The following is an 8922-nucleotide window of genomic DNA, read 5'->3' on the forward strand; positions in this document are numbered from 1 at the left end:
CCAGAACATCTGGCTAATATGATCACATCTTGCCATTCACCGGACCAGAACTGATTAACCACATAGCCTTAAAATATACATTTCCATGTACATGACAATTGTTAAGATTATCGAGTTGCATTAGACACATATATTCATCCATCTTCTTTAACTGCATGCGCAGTGCAGGGTTACATTGATCACAGAGTCAATTGCAGGGAACAAACATAATTAATAATTTACAGATGCTGAATCACCAAACTACAAATATGGGGAGAAAACATGCAAATTCCACAAACTCACAGCCATGATTAATTAATTATGTATTTATATGGCACTTTGGAATCTGTGAAATGAAAACTGACTTTAGGCACCGTCTTGGAAACTTCGTACTGGTTGGAACTGGCAATATTGGTTCTTTCGGGGGGTTATATAAAACTGAATTATTTTTCACGATTTCTGCCAAATTCTGTGGCCTTCTCCCCGCTCTGTGAGCCGTCCCACAGGGCCCCGTCAATACTGAAAATAAAAGCAGCCCACGATCTTTTCATCCCCTAGATTTGGGGAAATTCTGGCACAGTTTCCGTGCCCTTAAGGAACTTTATAGCGGAGTTCGATTTACACGTGGACCGACCTGAGGCAAAGAGTGCTGTGAGGATTCTGAGGCTTGGTTCCTGTTATTTGGGCTGTCTGGGACGTACCCTACACATTCCAAGACATACCCAACTGCAGCATGTGCCCTTCTGATTCACGCTACGGAGTGCAGAGTGACACGCAGGACAGGAGAGTGCCAAGGCAGAGAGAATCTCTCAGCTCCGCTGTGAAACTCCAAGGTAAATTCAGGTAGTAATGAAAAGGGTTTGACTGAAAACATGATTTGGCCTGGCAGAAGTCAAGGAGACAAGCAGACATGCTCTGAGTGCTTCTGTGAAACTTATGACCTGAGCTACATACTCTTATTAACATCAGATTTTTCTTTGTGATACAATTAAAATTTTTTGGTCTGTGGTCCTCATCCTGTCCAGAGTGCAATCCCTTGAAATGTGTCCCCAGCACAATAAGCAATTAAACACTGAGCAATACTATTTATGTCTATTTATGTACTACAGAATGTAGTACAACGATTTCTCTGACATTCCCCGCATTGTTGTTGTTTATTGTAGCTTATTCTTTGTTTCTACTGCCTATGACTGTCAAGATGGCTTTTCTATGCTCTAGATGTGTGTGGTGTTTCTGTAAACCTGGGAATGTATCCAAGGGTGTAGGGAGCAGGGAGGGGGGTGTACATGTATTAAGTTGTAACCCCCCCCCCCCCACCCCCCCCAATATTTGACACTCTCTTATGCCATTGAAAGTATCTATCTATCTATCTATCTATCTATCTATCTATCTATCTATCTATCTATCTATCTATCTATCTATCTGTCTATCTATCTATCTATCTATCTATCACTTATGGAAGATGGATTGACAGAATGTCTGTGGATTTCTTCAGGAATGCTATTTAAAAACCTTGCAAGTGAATACACCCACATTCTCAAAACCAGAATTGATATGTTATTCTTAAACTTCACAGAAAACCCATAGTAGTTGTTAAATTGTACTTAGTTTCGTATGTTAGGCAGGAGCACTGCAGTGGTCAGAAATCTCAGTGCCCTTTCTTAGTTATTCCTGGTGAGCAGCTCTGGCCGCTTGATGGATGCATGTTTAATAGGAAGTCATGGCAAAAGCAACCACCAGCAAATTATTAATTATTTATGACTATCAGAGCCCGAATTTTGTCTAATGAGGCGTGTAGCTCTGAAGGGGACACGTATGTTGGGTAAGGCTGCCCAGCACTGATCAATGCACCGGGAAAGAACGATAACCAGGCAAATATTATTCAGAGAGAAAGTGATTTCCTGGGGGAACGGAGAAGCTTCCTCATGCGAGATATTGTCTCATGGTCTTTTCTTTCATTTATACAGCATCACTGTCTGCCCTTTACTTTAACACATATCTTGCACTTCTTTGTGTGCGTGTGTGTGTGTGTGTGTATGTATATATATATACCGGAATCGCCTCCTTGTTGTCTCCTGTTGCAGCAGAGTGTGTAAGTACATACAGACACACACACAGACACACACACACAGACACACACAGACTCACACAGGCACACACAGACTCACACGCACAGACTCACACAGACACAGAATAACAGACAGAGACACACAGACACACACAGACTAACAGACAGAGACACACTCACACAGACACAGACTAACAGACAGAGACACACAGACACACACAGACTAACAGACAGAGACACACACAGACTCGCACGCACACACAGACACACAGACTCACACACACACACACACACTCAAGCCCATCGCCAATGATTAATTTCGTATAGAGAATGAACAGTTTTTATACTGAAAGGTCAGACTTCTTATGGTTCTTGATAAAGCCTCTTATCTCAGAATCTCAGAGTATATTGTTGTTGTTTTTCCAAAAAACGGTTTGCTCCTAGCAATGATCATAAATAATTTACTGAACTCCCAAAACGTGGTTATTATTATTATTACTATTACTATTATTATTATTATTATTATTATTATTATTATTATCAATAGTAGTAGTAATAGTACAACCCCAAATCAGAAAAAGTTGGGACAGGGTGGAAAATGTGAATAAAAAAATAAAGCAGTAATTCACAAATGTCCCTTAAATTTATTTCATTGCAGACAGTATGAACACAAGATAATTCATGTTTTTTTTGGTCAACATCATTTGATTTGATTTGTAAACAAACATCCATTCTTGCCAATGGATGTTTATTTACAAATCAAATTTTTTTATTCACATTTTCCACCCTGTCCCAACTTTTTCTGATTTGGGGTTGTAATATTTTAATTAATGCAAATGAATGGAAATGCAATTAAAAAATAAAAACAACAGGAGTTTCTTATGTCCTCCAAAAATGTACCAATATTTTGGATAGCTTGAAGAACATTCTTTCCGTTGGCAAACCTCCCCTCAGGGGCACCCCAGCCATTCCATATACTCGCAAAAATTTGAAATAAATTTTGAGATAGATAAAACATAAATAAATAAGAAAAAAGTATTTCTCTGGAGAACTCGGGTTCGTTGGCAGATGGGTTCGTTAATTTCCAGAAATAAACTGTATATTTTCAAAGCTATTGGAAAAAAGAAATATTAAATGTGGTCTGTTGATTGATCTATCAGCACCCCCCTAGCAAAAGTTAGCGTGCAGCTAGCTAACAAGCTAAGAATTTGACAATAGTTTCCTATTCATCGTGTACAAGAGCATAAATTTGGGTTGAGCATAGGGGGGTGTTAGGGTTATCTTCTTCTAAGGATACGCTGGAAACCAATCAGTCTCTGAACACAGAACAACACAGACAGCTGTGATGACTTTTTACTTACTGCAAGGGAAGTCCGGTCCTGACCTCGAGGTGTCGGCCTCTCAGTCGAACTCAGCCAACTTCGAAAGAGGAACTCCCCTCGCAGTGTCTTTTATTGAGGTACACAAACAGGATATGCAAATTACATTCAACATTGTTTATCACCATGTATGGGGTGGAAATATTCAAGCGACAGTTTTTAAGACGTGTTATTGCTAAATTAAGATCAAGCTGCTGCAGGGTGTTATTTCTAAGAAATGGCATCTATCAAAATGACAATAATAAAATCACATATTTCTCTAACAGGGGGTGTTAAGGTCTCCAGCCATTTAAGGGGGTCCAGGGGGTTATGTTGGCTGCCTTTTGATTATTGGGGGGATACAAGCTCCCCCCCCACCCATAATTTACGCCCATGATCATGTATAATCATCTGGTGTGTGACATTTTTGCACAGCGTATGCCAGTCTGCAGTCGTCAACCCCTACTGTAGAAAGTTCGATTAAGTATTTTGACAGGACATAATGTTGACTGGGAGCACAATGTGTAAGAGGCTGAAGAACACAGTTAGAGTGCAAGTCCATATCTTAGTAGGAGCAGAATCTGGTTGTTCCCCATCTTCGCTTCTGTGGAGCTTCTTTCCTGTTGAATTCTGACAGCCCCACTCACAGCCCTACAGGCAAAGAAATGACCGTCCAGAACATCACGTTTCACCTGGCGGGAGGCTGTGTGCAGGTTTATCTGCTGGTGCTTTCGCAAATATGTATGGTCAGGCGTGTATGTTTGCGTGTGTGTGTGTGTGTGTGTTTATTTGTGTGTGTGTGTGTGTGTGTGTGTGTGCCTTTGTTTTATATCGGTGTATCTGCGCTTGTTTATTACATGGAAGAGATATTATGCGATGTGTTCCCGTTGGTGGTTCATTCGATTTCCAGAACTCAGAGGTCACCGGTAAGATCGCTCTCATCCTCTCGTGGTGCTTTCTTTGCTGCCTCACTCCTACTCTCTCGCAGGTTGGTGCCCTTCCTTTAATCGCATTCTACTGACTATCTATCATCCCCTGTCCCCTTTTTAGACTTTCTTTTTTTTTTAAGACCTCCAGGTGCCTCTTTTTTTCTCTTGCTGTCACTTTAAAGTTTCATCCAGAGTTCGTCAATGTCTGTTCTGTCGCCACGACGAGAGAATAGGCCCGGACGACGGCACGGCTGTTTCTAACGCTGCTTATCAGGTGTCGGTCGGAGCAACGGCATCGTCTGAGCAACATGTCCTGTCAGCCTGTGATGATGTCAGAGCCTTTGGACATGGGAGCGTGAGCAATACGCCCACCTACGAGCCAAAATTATCCCCGTTCGTTGGTTTTATGAAGCGTTTTGTGCCGGTGGCTTGATTTCCAAAGTGCCTCGCCGGCGTGGGATGGAAATCCCACCTCCTTTCCCACTCAGGTCCGGATATGAGGGATTTCTCATGGGGCAGGGAAGCGCGGAGTCCCGCGCAGGGGGGCAGACCGTCGCAAGGCCCAGAGGTGACCGTCCATAATGTACAGATGACCCAGATAATCGCCAAGGTTTATCCCTCACAATGTCTGGCTGCATCCTTCGCTTTTCGATTCAAGAAACAAATCACCCACATCGGCAGCTATTTGTTCTTGCATCCACCTCCGTCAGCCTCGGTCCTCTCTCAGCATCAGTCACTGCCATGCGTTTGTGCTTCAGCATCCATAAAAAACAGCCAGTGATCTCGGCGCCTGCCGAGAGCCCAGCTCACGGCTGTGACAGCGGAGTGATGGGAATCCCCCCCCACCGCACCAAGTAACGGCGGGCCCCTGCCAGCCCACACATCGCTCGGGGATAACATTTTATTTATATTCTTTTCTCTCTTTGTAAATTCAGTAGACAGCACCACTTTGGGGGGGAAAAGCGGATAATGTAAATCACAGCGTATAATGAGTTTCCATCCGAGCAAAAAGTCTGTGTTGTTTTATATTTTTATGTATGTGTATGCAACACAAATTACTTTATCTTTTCAAGCCACAGTTGAAGTCACCATGACAACCCATGCTTTTATTGATTCTTCCAACCAGGGGTCAAATACCTTGAAATGGGCAGCAGTATATCACTGGAAGAATGCGACCCAACGAAACTTGACGATGATCGTACTATTTGAAAATAAGGGTTTTTAAAGGCCATCTGCATATTCAGGCGGTGTCGGCATTGGGCATGCAGGTTGGAGGGTATGAGGAACAAGTTTTGTCTTTTTCTTAGTGGACTCTAATCCAGATCCTTGGCATAGAAAATTCAGACTGCAGCTACTTTACATAACATTAAGACTTTTACTAATGTATGCAGCTGAAGCACCTGCATATACAGATACAGGAAATCCACCTACAGTCTCACTTATCCATCATTCTCTGTTCTGTCTTTAAAAGGGTAAATGCGTCTGATCTAAACCCGGCCCCTTTTGGACTCTCCAAATGGGTGGCAAATGTCCCAAATTACCTTTATTACCATGTACTCAGTTTTCAAATAACGTGCGTCTTGGTTGTGTCGTCAGTCAATGCGAATTAAAACGCATGAAAACGCCATACGTGACCAAACGCTGACGCGGCGAGCGTCTGGGGACGACCCTATAGGGGGCAGTGGCGTGCAGCTGTTTGAACCACAGCAGCCTGTAATGTAGCCATTCGTGCTGATGGCAGTGTTACCTATTACCGTGGGATCATTTCATTTCAGGGCTTGGAAATGGCCTCCGGGCGCTGGTGGCCGAGGACCCAGAGGGGAGAGCTCTGTGATGTAGTGGGGTACCACCCGCCCTTGTCCTGAGCCTTTTTGCCCCACACATGGGCATATTAACCGATGGCAACACACACAGACACTCCCCAGCTGAGTCTCTCACGCAGACTCTCTTTCTTCAAACGCTCATACGTTTCCCCCACAACCGTGGCTAAAAAGAAACATAATACATAAAACATATTGCATTTATGATAGAATATCACAGCATGCCAGAGTCACTATTCCCCGTGAAACTGGCCCATGTAGAAAGCAAAATCAAAGACTTACAGTCTGTTTTGTGTATGCTGCCCATTTTGTTACGCTACAGTGGAATTCTAAAGCAGGCCGCATGGGCAGACCCATCGGGCGTCTTGCTCGTCTCCGGGGACAAGGAGATCTCCAAGCTCCAACAAATGCAATAGTGACAGACCTGCAGGTGATGGTGATCGTCCTTTATCTGGTTTTTTAGATAAGTGACACCATATATCAACAGAACCTCTGGCATGCGCTATCCATACTTGCTGCTGAGTCACCTTTTCATACTCTACAGCGTTGAGTGCAGCGTAGCCGACATCCCCAACCTCAAGTATTATAACGTCATCAACTCTCTAGGACGCACCACTTCTCAGTGCAGTTAAAAGTTTATAAAAGTTTAGATGCATACAAGTGTTTTCTGATAGGTCATGTACATAGGACTGGTGTATGGGAAATTCCTGGAATTCCTAATCATATTGAAGGTAAGAGTTTTATGAATAGCCTTATGTTATTAATGTTGCAGTGTCTATTGACAGGCAGACAGTACGTAAAACAACTGTGTGCAAATCACAGAGCTAGAATATTTTATCATGATTTTTTCATATCAAATTATACCGATACCTATCATGATATAATTCAAGTTATTATTGCTTTACTTCAATGCTCCATTTTTATGTAAAATTCCCAAACCCTAACCCCAAACCCTATCCCCAAACCCTAACCCCTAAGCCTTGCTTTGGTACATTTCTCGAATCATCCTTAACTTTTGAAAAACAGTGCTGTAAGTGTATTTCTCAAAACAATTTGTACAAACAGAACTACATGATGGATTGCATGCAAAAACCTATAACTTTCACAAAACCCTTAGTTTATCGCTCAAATTAAGTATTTATGCCAATGAACTTGTTAGTGCCACCAGAATGACAAGCCCTTCTGTCATCATTCACGAACGAGATGGACAAAATGCTTATAGCCATGTTGTCAAAACAACACTGCGCTCTTTAGGTATTTTCCGAAGTAAACTACGGGTACATTTTTGATGACAAAGATTGAAAATACACAGTTGTGCTTTTCGTTTATGACATCAATGATAACAATTTTAACAGTACAAAGTTACACATACTGTATATATACTGCAACACATGTGTATGTGCTACATTATACTGTAGGTCCAGTGTGTAACTGTATAAAGTAAATTTACTGTATAGTATAAAATGGATTGCTGTCATATAAAGCGTTGCAGTAAGTATACAGCATCACAGAACAGCACATATTGTTGGATTACATATCTGTTGTCTCTATGAAACCTTTGCATGACTGAGGACATGGTCCACAACTGTGGTCCTTATTCCTTCAGGAACGTGCCTCTGATCTTGGCCTCTTCTACCTCGTCTTCTGTTTTGCCTCCCTGCCCTTCCACCATGCAGCCTTACTTCACTCCCTCTTACGACTGATGACTCTGTTCATTTCCTTGTTGATCCTCCATTGTCAAATTGTAACACTGTGTTGTTCTTTGTCAATATATGCTTGCCAACTGAAGATTCATGAGATGCTCCTATTTCAGGGAGCTGGTTGATCACTGGTCGATCTAACACTTTAACAAACATTTCCCTCTATTGGTGAAACTCAGAAATTCCACTAAGAGGGATTCGTCAATTCAGGACACATTTATATAAAGAAAAAGCTGTAATAGAGATTAATAGAGTATATGCTTGACAGATTATGACAATTGGTTCAACCATTTTGCATGTACTGACTTATACAATGAACTAATGCCTGGATGTTTTGGGGGGGTAAGACTATTTAACAGAGTACCAGTATAATACATTTTGACCAACATGACATAAACAATTGGTAATATAGGAATCAGCAGATGATTGTATGTAATCCTTTGTATGACTGTGCATTTGCAAAAAAAAAAACAGACTAAACAATTTTTTTGCATTATAGGGAGGGAAAGCAAAATTGTTTTCGACTGTCTTGTCAAGGCAAATTAGGCAGATTAAAAAACAAGCTTACTTGTGATTAAAAAATACTACATAAAGTTTTCTCAAATATGTATTTTTGAGAAATTATTCCAGCAGATTATTTAAAGGTTAGAGAGCCCTTTTGCGCCGCCCTTAACCCAGGGCCCAAGGACAACGGACCTGGTCACCACCTCTTCCCCGTGTCCGCTGCCCTCCACATAGGGAAGGATGTTTGCTAAACGCCAACTGGACCAGTTTAGCAAAAAACCTAGTCCAACATGCTTTTATTTTTTTTCTAGCCAGCGGGCTGGGATTCAGGTTTTTGTATTTGCCTGCCATCTAAATGACTTGCCTCAGGCGGGTGAGTGCGCTCATTTTCCATCCCCGAGGCCATACCAAAACACCATATGATTACGCTGCTTTAACTCCTTAAAAGGAGAGAAATCACATCGACAGAAATGATCACTGACAGGATTTCTGAACCTGTGAACACACCAGGATGAGCTGTACACATGTGCCTAATCTGATCAGTATAAGGTAGGCGAGGCACAC

The sequence above is a fragment of the Brienomyrus brachyistius genome, chromosome 2, assembly GCF_023856365.1.
Source record: "Brienomyrus brachyistius isolate T26 chromosome 2, BBRACH_0.4, whole genome shotgun sequence".
In the NCBI taxonomy this organism is placed as follows: domain Eukaryota; kingdom Metazoa; phylum Chordata; class Actinopteri; order Osteoglossiformes; family Mormyridae; genus Brienomyrus; species Brienomyrus brachyistius.